The sequence below is a fragment of the Anomalospiza imberbis genome, chromosome 1 (genome assembly GCF_031753505.1).
Source record: "Anomalospiza imberbis isolate Cuckoo-Finch-1a 21T00152 chromosome 1, ASM3175350v1, whole genome shotgun sequence".
NCBI classification, from domain to species: Eukaryota; Metazoa; Chordata; class Aves; order Passeriformes; family Viduidae; genus Anomalospiza; species Anomalospiza imberbis.
In genome coordinates this window covers 17,332,944-17,347,226 of record NC_089681.1, presented here as the reverse complement: position 1 = coordinate 17,347,226, position 14,283 = coordinate 17,332,944, and the positions used below count along the sequence as shown (strand labels likewise).

The 14,283-nt window shown below is 34.8% G+C and overlaps 1 long non-coding RNA gene across 1 annotated transcript; it reads right to left on the bottom strand.

Moving 5' to 3' along the window:
• Nucleotides 1-10,906: 10,906 nt before the first annotated feature.
• Nucleotides 10,907-12,866, bottom strand: LOC137475798 (uncharacterized). Its single transcript, XR_011000085.1, has 3 exons — nucleotides 12,708-12,866; nucleotides 11,209-11,321; nucleotides 10,907-11,117 (listed from the first exon to the last, which is right to left on the bottom strand). It is a non-coding gene; the product is annotated as an uncharacterized lncRNA (long non-coding RNA).
• Between the last annotated feature and the right edge of the window lie 1,417 nt (nucleotides 12,867-14,283).

Below are 14,283 nucleotides of genomic sequence, written 5' to 3'. Positions count from 1 at the left end.
AGATTAAATGAGAGTACAGAGAATCAGAAACTAAACATCACTACTATGTCATGGTAGTGAACAGAAGTTTGAACGAAACTGAAAGTTAAGGGAGGAGAATCATCAGATTAATTAAAAGTCAGATGAGAAACTCCTGATAAGCAAAACATTGGAGAAATTGTCTAAGTAATCTTAAAGTAATTTATACTCAGATTAATGTTTATTTTATTCTTACACATGGCACAAAAGCAATTTTCTCTTCTATTAACCCTGGCCATTATCACCTGTAAAAGAGAGGATGAACACTGCAAAATCAACTGAATCAGGCCTGCCCATATATGAGGCTGTCCAAATGTGTGAGAGCTTTTTCTAAGGAAATGTTTCAGAGAGCTCATCCAAGGAGTGTGAACTTCCTTGCAACTACTAGTCAGTTGCCGCTGTGCTCACTCTGAAGCCCCCTGGCTTTGCCTGCCTGGCAGAGGCATGGTCAGCAGCGGGGGACACTCCCCTGTTTCTTGTGGCAGATTCGGGGAGCAGCTAAAACAGAGCGCTTCGCTGTCTGCCTTGTATGGAGGAGAGGCGGCGTCTGAGGAGGTAACGAGGGAGTCGCCTCATGGCTGGGGAAAAGTCTCAGATTTATTGCAAGCTCCGGAGAGCTCTGAATTCCATGTCCCGGCGGCTGAAAGTGGCCACGTGGTTTTCGTAATCACCTTAAGTACCGGGGCGGAGACAAGGGGGAAGGACGCCCACCCCCCAATGGGGGAATTCGGGGGAGTGGAAGGCAGAAGGACAGACAGAAACACAAGCCAATGGAGGAAGGTTAAGGGAGGGACCCCTGGCCTTCGTCCACTCACTCGATGCCCAAGGTGGCAGATTTTGGGAGGGGGGGATGAGGAGCCGAGTGATGGACAAGGTGCCAGGGAGGGGTGGCATTGGAGGAGGGGTGGGAGAGCTCAGGGTGGAACCATTGTGAGAAAATGGGAGGTGAAGGAGCAAGCCATTACAGAACTGTTACAAAGATATAAAAACACAATACAACAGTCAGTGTCACTAAAATGAAAATTTTGGTAAGTTTTAAATGATTTTGTCCTTAATCAGGATGAGTCATCAGGAAATCAAGACAAAGTGAGCATGAAAATGTATGAAATTTACTGATATACTAATAAATTATTTGACTCTACTTAGGTTTTTATTCCTACTGAAATTCTTTGTATTTTAATAGTAGAGTTACAATGGGACAATTGTGTTAATGTTCATGGTTACTGATCACTGGAACAACAGCTATAGTAAAAAACTTAGGAAAATGCATGATATCTAAAAATATAAACTAAATTTCTGTTAAACTGAAAATTAAATTTTCATTCATAACATCAAAACAGATTATTACCTATAATTTCTGCATGTAAACATCCCAGAGTTATGTCCTGGCAGAATAAGACTTAAAGTGGAGAAAAGATCATAGAGCCAAGTAATAAACAGATGAAAATTAAGATGTACAATTTGAAAGTCTAGTAGAATTTTAACTATTATGACATTAGTAAAATATCATGGAAAAAAGATTTCTCTTCCTGATTAAAAATTTCAAGTGCAGTGTTTAGAAAATTTACAAGTTACAGACAAACAGGGTTTGGTTTGGGGTTTGTTTTGTTGTGTTTTTGGTTTGGTTTTTTCTTAAATAAATTCTCCCTAGTGAAATGAAATTTTTTTTTAGTCTACAGTGGACATCTTGTTACCTATACATTTCTAATTGGAAATAAAAGAGCTTTTATATTCACTACATGAATATTCATTCATACCTACCAATTTGTTGGGGAAGACAGTTTGTGATGTGATGAATGTGTAATCCCTAAATCTGTTAAATTGTGATTGGTTTCATTATGTGCAACTGATTTGTCTCCACAAAATTACACAATATAACTTCCTTATATTGCTATCATACTGAGATTAAAATAGCATTTACCATCACCATTTACTGTAGGCTGTAGTACATCAATGCCCAACATTTATAATTCTTTTACATTGCTCTCCTGCTTTTGGCTGGGATGGACTTAATTTTTGTCCTAGTACTTGACTGGTGTTAAACTACAAGTACCTTTTCACAGAACTTTATTTTATAATTACTTAGCTAAGTCTTGGGAAGAGGAAAAATGAGATATCTATAAAAATAAGTGGGAGCATTTTTTCAGGATAACTTGATAAATAAACTATACTAAAATAGAACTGTGGTGAGAATTTCCAGCATAAATAAGGGCTTCTCCAATCATAACCACAGAAGGCAGAAAATAAAGCAAAAAAAGAAAAAATTGAAGAAAAAATAGTTTTTAATAGGATAAAGAAGGGAAAGTGAGATTATTCTTCATGTACTTCAGTTTTTCCCTTAAATTACTAGAAAAGGCCCTTAGGAGACAGTGCAAGACTTATACTATTATTTATGAGCAGAATATTTTGAATATAAACTATAGTACCTATGACAATATTAAGAGAAGTGCTACTTTTAAAAAGCAAGTGCACTTCAGATTCACATTTTGTAATTTATCTGTGGACAATACAGACAACACATTTCCTAGCTACGTCTCTCCTGAACAAAGGTTTGTTTGTTCAATTTATTCCATTCTTTACAAACAGGATCTAGTACTTCACTTTAGATTCCACAGATGGGCTTAACTTGCCACTCCTGCCACAGATTTCCAATGTAACACAAGATGACTGGAAGAAGTGACCTCTGTTTTTCATGGAAGAATGAGGTTCCCTGTTCTACTGCTGGGCATAATGGGTAGAAAACAGTGTCCTCTCCTCATTCCACTGGGATTTGGGAACCAAGACACACTGCTTAGAGGAGGACTCAACCCTCATGTTGCTAAAATTGAGATGAATCCTTGATTCTCTCATACAGTGTCATTGACAAGGTCACTCTCAGACCAAGAAAATATATATGAAATATTATATTAGGAAACACTTCTCATGTTTGTAAGCAAAATACAAAGATAATGATCTTTAATGATGTTCTGTAATGTTAAAGGAAGACTTTTCCGAATGCAAGAAATCTTCAGGCAAAATAAAGGACAGAAGGCCTTACTTTGTGGGCCAGGATCTAAAAATGAGAAAGGCTCAGATTTCCTCTTCCAGATAATTTTATTGTCTTTGATTTTTGTTTCTTTTATTTTTTTAATGTAGAGACAGTTCTAGGTCAGAGAGGTCATAACAAGTCTTATTAGACAGCTTGCATTTAAATACCTTAACATAACGAAGAACCAGTTTAAAACCGAGGATGCAACATAAAACTGTAAATTCCATCCTTTTGAGTTTCTAGTCAAGTGAAAAAAGAATCTGTGAAATGAAATTTGGGGCTTGTCTTAAATAGATATAACTGTTTAAATGCTGTTATATTTTGTTCTAAAAATTATCAAAGAAAATTAAGTACACATGTGACTAACCAGTGTCAATAGCATTCAAAGTTTAATTACCTCACCCCGAAGTACGTCTAATGTCAAATTCAATTAACAATGCCATCTGAAAAATGCTTTCATAATGAATTTCAAACAATTGACTGATCTTTTAATAATAGTTGATGGTTAGACATTCCAAAGGCCAGTGGCAAAACACTGCCTTTTAATGAGGAAAATTACAGCAACATTGAATTTAGTAGTGATGTTTTTTTTCTTTGAATGGTCTTCTACAGAAAAATAATAAATTTGAGCGGGACTTTAGAACAATCAGACATGAGTCAAGGCATCTTTGCCTAAGAAAGATACAAAATAAAGGTAGTCTGCTGAAAGTATCATATTTGGACAAATTAGATTTCTAAGTTTTGACAGATTTCAGAAGACAGATATTTAAATATTGCTGAATTTATTATAAGTGTCTTGGACTGTTTTTGAAGTAGAAACTCTTCAGAAAAACTTAGAGAAAAAAATTAACAAATTCTAGTGAATTTAATTCTAAAGAAAAAGAAAATCATGCATGAACAATGGATGTAATCAAAAATAAGCTAAGGGAAAGGGTGGGATCTTAAGGGTTGTTTTGGAAGAAACACCTATATAACATTTTCCCCTCTCGTGTCTTTTATTGCTGAGCAGATATCAAAGGTATGACATCTGACAGCAGATTTCATAGGTATGAAATATTCCTTTGGTCAGTTTGGGTATGCTGTCTCAGCAGTGTCCCTTCCCATCCTCTACTCCACCCCCAGCCTCTCTTTGTTGGAGAGGGACTGTTGGAGACACAGCCTTGATGCTCTGTGAGTACAGCTCAGCACCAGCCAAGACACTGCTGTGTTATCAACACTTTTCTACCTACAAATACAAAAGAACAGTACTGTAAGTGTTGCAGTTTTGGTTTTGGTTAGCTTGGAACCTACATGGCAGCCTACAAAAGGTTTCCCTATATTTACATCCCTGGAACATTATATTATCTCACATCAATTCTACACTGTGTATAGTTATAAAATGTTTTACAATTCTAGCATGAAAATTGCTTTATGCCCATTATCATTACAAAAGAGGAAATAACAATTTAAATTCAAGGAAGAGAACTCAGCACTTGTGGCTCTTGTAAAAAATCTTATTTGGATAATAATAATTTTTATCATAGCTGTTATTTAATGTATCATGCCATATCTTGGAAATGTAAAGTGATACCATAATAAATTGCAAATCCATTCAAATTCTACCTTTTACTAAGTGGTTACTCCCCCCTCAAATCTGAAATATGACTAGATAATATAAAGGAAATGCTCATATCCTTTAACTCCAGCAGGGAGAAAAACCACTGAGGATTTAAGGAAAACAATCCTTAGGAACCCAGTCCATATGCTTTTTTCTAATCCTCAGGAATGTGTTTGTATACTAAGGCTAATAATTTGATTTATGTAATATTTAAAAGCAAAGAAAATGACCTTGAAGAATTTGGACCCAAATGAGAGGTAAAGCTAAGATGAACAGCCTGTAATAGTCTTGGAAAAAATCCTGAACAGTGCTTTATTCTCTAATCCATTGTTGTTCTCCTTGGATTCACCTCTACTTTAGTTAAAAACTAACTTAACAAGAAAAGACCCAGACACCAAAGAAGCAAAAATCCCCAAACATGAGAATATGAGATCAATCCTATATATTTCTTGTTAAGAATAACTAGAAGAAAACCCTTTCATTAGAATTCTTAATTGATGAACTTAACACATAGACCATTCCTTTTTTGTATACACTGCACATAGCACAGCAGTGATGCATATTGAGAAGGAGATATATTATTTACCATTATAAAATGTCATGTCTTATCCTGCCAAAATTCTTTAAAGTAATTAGTTTTGTCACGACTATTCAGAAGTCATTAATAGAAAATTCTGGCTGATTAAGCACGCTCAGGGCCAAGACTCACGGATAGCAATTTCTCTGATTTTCATGGATTCTCAAAGTAAATGTTTATCTGATACTGAGCCAAATTGCCTACATCCTTTGTATTATGTTGTTAAAGATTACATTTGCTCTTGATCACGCAATTTCACTGCCCATATAAAAAAATGGGAGAAAAGGTTTAAATATCTATTACTTACTTGTGGGGACTAAACTCTAAATGCATTTAGTCATTGTTCAAGAGACAGCATTTCCAATAATTTTGTATTTCCCTCTTGATAGGAGAAACTTGAAAAATTAGCACAAAACCTGTTTGGTTTTTTTTTTTTAAACAGCTCCCACTCCACTCAATAAACTAAGAGTGTGTAGCCTCTGTTGACTATTTTTTTTCTTCTCCATCTACCAATTTAATATATTTTATTGACGAGCCTACAGAGAAATACTGGTTACACTGCATTTCTCACAATTTGAAAACACCTGCAAATTAACTGCTGCCAAAGTTAAGAACATGTAAGAGTGGTCTGCATTCAAAGAAAGGGGCAAAACAAACAAGGAAACAAACTTCTGTGATGGGAACACAAAAGTCAATTCTTAGAAATTAATTTTCTTCTGAAATTCATATTACTACTTAAATTGCTTCTTTCAATAAATTGTTTTCTAGATTTTTCTACAAAGGCACTTGAGTTCACGAAGAGATTAACTTGAAGACTGTCTATAACATTATGTGTGTGTTGTGGAACTGTTTGCTGATTAAGCAGAAATTAGGACATTTATATTCAGAAGTTGTTTCCAGTAAAAAAAAGAACATCGTCAATCATTCTTAAATTGTGGAGGTGGTGTTTCTAAGTATTCTTAATTTTGTTCTGTGATGCCTTATCTATAGGAGGAAATACCAATCAAATTCTATATGCACTGTTATGGATCACCTAATAATTTTAGTGTAAATATTTGTTAACACTGGTCTTTTCTGTTGTGAGTTTATAAGGTTCCAGCTTAGTATTACAGATCATGAATTAATAATACCTGTTTCCTATTAAACAAGGGAGCCACAGAAATTGCCTTTATTACTGTGAATAATATAAAACAGTGAGGGAAGCTATGTACTGAAAATCATGCTGAATGGAAAGCTTTTAAAATTACATTGGCATTTCAGTAACGGAAGCACACTGGGATTTGGATTAATATTCCAAAAGTTAGAGAACACAGGTGGAAAATAACATTTTGAAAGATTTCTACTCCCATTAGACCTGTAAAGTTAAAGTAGGATTGAGAAGTTTTTGTACGTTTGGATAAGCAAAATGTTTAAGACGATTTCCCAAGACAGTTTTGTTCACAGCTACAAGAACATGAAAAAGAAGTCATTCACAGGGTAGCAATGATGCAACCTAGGAATAAAACAAAATTATGTCTTTCTGTCTTTCAGCTTCTTGTTAGACTGAAACACAGTTTATATATAACCTTTTACTAAACTTTTTTTTCATAAAGCTCCCAAGGCTTAGTACATATCAATTTTCATTTAAGTGATAGCTGCTTTGTAAGAGTAACATGAAAGTGTAAATAAAAATAACTTGAAGATGATGTAAATCAGGACATCTTATAGACAATATTCCACATAGAGAATTAAACTTAGTCCCTCTTAAAGCAAATTATTAAGGATCATACATTTGATAACATAAATATGCACATTTATATTGCTGTCAGCAAAAAAAAAAGTAAGCTATTTACAACAGCATAAATGGTCTTTCGTGTTAGTTTTTGAACACTTGAGGAATGTTTCATTTCCTGAATACTGTCTCTGTCAGCATTCTGGAAGTGAAAGAGTCAGAGAGACTTTGCTTCAGCATCCAACCAGATGTGTTTCTCTGCTGAACTTAGTTTTGTGAAGTGTATAAAAGCAAATAAGAGAATTGATTACTCAGCTCCATGATGAATATTCATTGTGCATTGTTTGATTGCAGCCCCTGGCAGAAAGAAATAAAAATAGTACAGAGGCCTTCAGAGGATATATTTTCTCTCATTTCCATACTTCTCCTTTGACATCCTAGTTTCACTCCCATTTCAAAGAGTGAGAAAATTATTGGGGTTTAGATATAGAATCTTACTCAAATCTGTTGTGAGCTACTAGTGTGGTTTCAGTTTAGCAGCTTCAAAAAATGGGCTTTCTATTCTTTAATTCATTTATTGAAAAAATAAAATGCAGGACAAACGTTCAAAGTGGCATTCAGAACTATTACAGTAAATTATGAAAGGTTATAGTTGTATTGAACAAATAAATTACTAAATATAACAAAATGAAAAGTAATAGAAATAATCTATTAATATATAATTAAATATCTGAATTTTTCACTTAATCATCATGTGATGCCACGTAAAAAAAAAAAAAAAGTGCATGTTTTTTCTTGCCTTTCCAGAAGTCCATTCTGGGATGTAACATTAGGATAATAAAATCCATGTTTCCACATGTGCAGGTAAGCTACCTGTTTAAGCTCCCATTATAGTAAACAGATATTTAGTTGGGTAGTCAGTGTAACTTAGACTTACTCAGCTTGTCTCTAGCACTGGTGAAGGTTAACCTCCATAGTAAGTTGAATTGGCTTCATGAGATGTCATTTAGGGGTGATGAACATGTGTATCTCCCACTATATCTCATGCTTTCTTATATTTAGGCAGTATTGTAATCAGAACCAGAATATCTTAGTGCTCTTAGAGTAAGATTTTCTTTTTTCAGATGGTAGTACTCAGAAAAATATAGAAATTGTGAATATTTGTGTTATCAAAGGTGATTTATCTGTCTTGTGGTAAAAGGGAATCAGCATTCAGATTGCCTGTAGACAGCCTCTAGGCCAGAAGATTTCTGGTGTGTGTCCTGATAGTCATAGTGAATTTTCCTTTGGAACAGGCAAGGCACAAGACATAGATGTAATGTGCCAAATTCCATAATTTCCTTGAAAATTCTTTAAGATGAAAACTTTATGTCATTGGGGCTTTTTATGCCCATTTTTCTGCCTGTATTCTAGCCTTTCTCATGAAGAAACCTGGGGAATCAGTTTTCTCTGTTATTGCATTTCTACTCATAGGTCCATAACGTTGTTATTTGTGATCTGACATGATTATTTAATTTCTGATGGATGATCAGTAATTTTGTAAAAAATTGTATTTTTCATTTCAGAGTATTCTTTACATTGTTCAGCTAGTTAATTGGAAACATGGAGAGATTGGTAAATAGTAGATTTCTATGTATAATGTGCAGCATTAGACCTTATTTGTCCTACAATTCATTGTATCCCAGAGGACCCTGATTCTGTGTTGTTTTACTCTTATTGAAGTCCTGTTACTTCTTTAGGATAAATAGAAAATATTCCTAATAAGATCTGGAAATTTATCATACTCATTTTGAAAAAACAATTTACACCTGCACAAGGAAAAATAAAACTAGGCAAGGAAATCATCCAAGCATTTAAGACAAAAAGAAATCAATTGAAATCAGTTTGCTCCTCAACTACAACCCTGCAAATGTTAAACAGCATTATAATCTCAAAGAAACAAAATATATTTTACTATTAAATAGGATATATAACCAAATGTCTTTACCCATTGTCTAAAGACTTTCTGGTAAGCTGCAAACATATACAATTATTTGTTTCTTTCCTCTCTAACTTCCTACCTATATTTTTAAAAATAAGGCAAGAAAAATGGAGCCTGTACTTTTATATTTTATCTTGAGTGACTAACACCTCGCTTAGTGATCTGAAAGTGTTCTATTGCTGCTAAGTACCCCATATTCTTTCTGCTTCAGCAGCTCCATTTGTGACCCAAGGTCAGAGAATTGTGACTAACTCTATCTTTTAGTTTCTTGGTTATCTTTTGGTTGACAGAAAACGACAGGAGCTGGCAATGTGCACTTGCAGCCCAGAAAGCCAACTATATTCTGGGCTGCATCAACAGGAACACGGCCAGTAGGTCTGGGGAGGTGATTCTGCCCCTCGACTCTGCTTTTGTGACACCCCACCTGGAGTGCTGCATCCAGTTCTGGTGTCCCCAACATAAGAAGGACATGGAACTTCTGGAGCAAGTCCAAAAATAAAATTTGCGATCTTTGTTACAGTATCGTGGCCTGAATATTGTGGGGTTTTTATCACCTAAAATTTTGCACAAAAGCTATACACATTCTGCTAGAACATTTCTTTTACTAGACAAAAGTATACAATGATATATTCACATCTCAGACACAAGGGGAGTTTCTGTCTGTGACCATTGTTACATGTCAGTGAAGCAGTGAATGAACTAAACAAGTGAGCATAGAACAATGAAAACTAAGTGTATCCTGGGAAACTCACTAGGGATAAGCATACTATTAAAAGTTAAAATATTAACAGCCTTATTGTGTTCCAATAATCACTGAAAGGGTTTAGCTAATGACTCTAAAGATTCTAAGGAAGTTATTGTCTCTTTAAATTGAGTACAATTTGTTGAAGAAGTAGGAAATAATAAGGACTAGCAGGAGAACACAAAGACCGGAAACAATACAGGGACGAAGTGGAAAGATAGTTTAATAATTAAGACTTTAATGTACAAGCAATAAGGTGAATCTTGTACTTGTATCTTCTATGAGCTCTGGGACGAATTATCACCCATACCACTCATCTCAGCAAATGCTATCTGTAGTCATAATCAATACAGGGAAAGAGGGACTGAGCTTATCAGAATGCCTGAGCAGATGTTTGTGGTCCCTAGATGTATCGGTTTGGCTGTAGAAACCACCTCATGATTAGTGATGGCTAGATAAAGCAGCTGGGTGTCTCTCCCAGAAAAAAGTTACAGTACTAAGTGCAGCAGATAAAAAGACAGGTTAGGACAGTTGGCAGAGATCAGACAACTAATTAAATAAAATGATATAGGCTCTTAAACTTAAGACCTGGAGTGCATCAGACTCCAGGCTTCACGGTTTGGGTAGTATAGCTAATGCTTCTAAAACCCCAGGCAAGAACTGGAATATCCAGCAGTTTGGTATACCATGGGGGAGAGGAAAAGAATCAGTAACCACACAGTAGTAACCAGTATTAGTAACAGTAAATCCTACTTAATGTCAACAGAGTGAGACTTGTAGACAAAAGTATTGTCTAAAAGAGGATGGAAGAAAATATAAATGCAAGGATTAGGAAGTTTATCTTAATCCATACCAGAATGTCTGATAAAAAAGGAACATAATTATCATTAAGTGAATATAATGAAAAAAAAAAAAACTCTCATCAGTGCAAGCAGCTAATTAAATAATTTATACTAAAAAAAAAGGGCTGTAACTTTGAAGTCTCCAACTTTTTCTTTTTTTTTCTCCCAAGAATAGCTCTGTGAAACCATTAATAGCTTTCTGCTTGCATAAGCTGCCTAAGAAACAAAATGTCTGAACTGCAAAACTTTATAACATTTACAAATGGCTGCAACCTAATTCAAGCAATGAAAAGTTAAAAAGTATTGGGTTTTGTTTAGTGGAACTGAAATTCCATGGGATTGCACTGAGTTTCCAAATTTCTCCAGCTGTTCTTTAATGAATTGTTTCCTTACAAGGTTTCTGCAAACCAGCACATTAACTAAGTGAGCTCTATGAGTCAGCAAGGGGAGCACTGGACAGTAGTTTCTAGAGCTGCTGATAGAATGTAGCTGCTACCAGGAAAACTACTTCTATCTTCTTGGGATGTTGATAGTCCAGTGATCCTGGCAATGAGGTGGGCAGCCGCATTGGAAGGGAATTGCTCTAGCCATCTGGAAAGCTTGGGAGGTACTTAGCCAAATCTGCAGACCAGGAGAAAAAAGAGACAGTGGCAAAAGAAACCTTGAAACTTTCACCTGTGGAATGCATTTAACTAAATATTGGCCTACAAACCTGGCCAAGCTTGTGCCCTGACACCTGGGTATGCTGTTGTCTGCCTCCCCAGGACCTCTGGTGCTTTGCTCACCAGTGCTGTGATCTTTTTGGCTGGTTCACAGTAAAAACAGCTGTGGTGTGCACAGGATTGGAGAGACAAACAACTCAGCAGATGGGGAGCAGCAGAAATTTGTAAAATGAGTTGTAGGAGCCTGGCAAAATCACTCTAAATTTATTTGGAAGACTTAGGAAACTGAATTATTTGGTTTCTTGATTTCCATATGAAATATGGATATGATTTAGTATTTCCCTGAAATATTGCATTTCTGTCAATATTTTTTTTACCAGCTCTAATCTCATGACCTATTCAAAGAAGTTAAACATTTGTGTTTGTTCCATATAAATGGATAACAGAATAGATCATACTTAATATTATTATACATTTTTAATTTATACTTTTAAATTAAAAAGTCAATTTAGTCTTGCAAGAAAAGCAAAATAAAAAAATTCCAGCAAGTTTCATATATTTTGGGGCTGTAATATCCAACTGAGAAATCCAACCCAGCTCTTAAAACTGTCAGCATCTATTCTCTTGACCTTTTAGTCCTGAACCCATGTCTTTTTCCTTGACTCTTGAGATTTCTCAGCCTGGGAAGAAGTTTTTTTTGTTTCTAATGTAAAAGATCACTCTCTAGCTTTGTGGCTACATTGAAAATCTACTTGTCTGATTTAACACATGAAAATGTTATTGGTTTTTGTATTATTACTGACTAAAGCATTTGCTGCTCAGTTGAGGGTAGAAAATAGCTGCTCAACAATGGAACCTGGATTGATTTTCATTCATTAACTTTGAAAGGATATAAACATCCTGAACAATGTATTCATTCAAAATTTATCATTTTTCCTTATGTTTCGATCATGCTTTAACAACTAATCTTATTGTTCAAGAAAGTCAGTAATAAGATAATGAATTAGAACTCTACAAAAATAAATGCAATGAAACTGCCTTTCAGCAGATTATTTAGCCCTACTAGAATGAAAACATTTTAAGGATTTACACTTAGACACAACACAATCTTCCATGTGCATATATATATGCACACATATATGTGTGTATGTATGGAAAAATGAAATTATGAAATCAGGTTCATAGTTTCTATTTGGTGTGATTAGCATGGACTGTAATTTACAATAATTTTATGTACACACACACATATATATGTTATAATAATTTTGAATTTATCTTCTAAAATATTTTTCAAATCCTTATATGGGGAATTCACACAATTATTTTTCTGATAAAATGAGAAGCTGAAGAAATGTATAGGGAAATCCATTATCATACATACATACCCATCCGACAAAACATTTTATTATTTATCAAAAGATATTGGAATACCACCACAATTTTTTTGAATTCTTAAAATGATTGGTTTTGCATCTGTCATATGACTTGCATCAGTAGCAAATTTCCAAATACAGCAAACAACAAGCAGTGAAGCATTTCAGGTACTTACCAGAGGATGGAGAGTTCCACAGAGTGAAAACTTCCAGAAACTTGATCTTCCCACATCTTATGGCTGCCTTAACCCTTAGAATCTTTGGAACCTTATATGTCTTTCTCTTGTTGCCCATAAACTAACTTATGGTTAGATATTTGTTCTTCAATTAATTGATATTTTTTTCAAGAAAGTAAAAAAAAAAAAAACCAGCAAAACTTTTTTTGTCGCAAGTTGTTTAATCAGAATAATTATTTGGCTAGTAGCTGAGCAAGCAGGGTTGAAGAAATCAGATCTGTCCATACTTGTACTGTGGAGTTTTATGAAGGTTTCTAGAGATGGAAATATTATTTGCTTGCTCTGCAGGTATGTAGAATTGCCTTTAGAAAACAGAAAACTAAAGAATATAGAGAACTTCTACACATATTAGGCAAAAATACTTATAGAAAGTTCATCCTGTTTCTTTGTACCTTCTTCACACCTAAGTACTTTCAACTACAGCTCACAAAAAAAAAATCTGTATGCTGAATCATACAACAGTGTGCAATGAAATTATTGCTAAATCATTCTAGATTTCAACAAAATTTGATGCCTTAACACATAGAAAGAACAATTTGGGGAAAGTAGTTAATTGATTCAGAAGCCCAGAATTTATTTTTCAGGGTGCTAGGATGGTCACAGATACAAATCACTTTTGAAAGGTGGTTGGGCAAAATCTTGAGTGAAAGCCAAACTCAATCATTCTTATGTAATACAGGTATGAAAGTTCCTGGAAGTAAAGCTGCCAAAGGCCGCGGGAGAGGGAAATTACGGCAATAGAGCAGTGAAGATTTGTTCTACTCTTGGCTTCTTGTTTGGAAGTACAGCTTAACTGTGTCAGAAAAAGAACTTCAGGATTATTTTACCTGGAAACTTTGCCTTTACACTGTAGTGGTAGCAGTGTACTGAGAAATGATCAGCCTGGAGGAGCTTCCTTTCTGTTGATGGTAGTAAGGAACTACAGAAATATGAATCACCCATCTGAATTTTTTATGGTTTAGTTTTTCAACATTTCTTATCTGTGCTAGAGTATATGGCTCATTTGACAAAGATGAGAGGTAGGGATTACGTGACCTGAGCTGTGCTCACGCATTAGCATTGTTTTGACAACTCTGCAGAAGATGTTACAGCACATAAAAGCTCTAAAATATATTGGCAACTGAAGAGAAAAGGTGCTATGACCTGTCAGCAGATGATGGCTCCTAACCCATTCTACTAAATCTTGTAGCTCAACAACTGACAGTTGAAGCCTTCTGTTGATTTTTATGAAAAATGCTGCACTTTCAGAATTCATCCGTTACTCATCCCTGCAGTAGCAAAAACCTTGCAGTGTACTTCCGTGCTATCTATCTTCTTCTATAAATATCTCTACAGGAAGACTGTGCATGTATGAATAAATAAATGATACATAAATACGAATGAAGAAAATGAAATTGTTAAAAAATCTTCACGTAATATTCTTCAAAAGAAACTTTTGGATTTTAAGAAGTTAATAGTAATGAGCTGTCTTCACAGACTTTTCCACATCTGAATCTTCCCTTTAAAGAAATTCAAG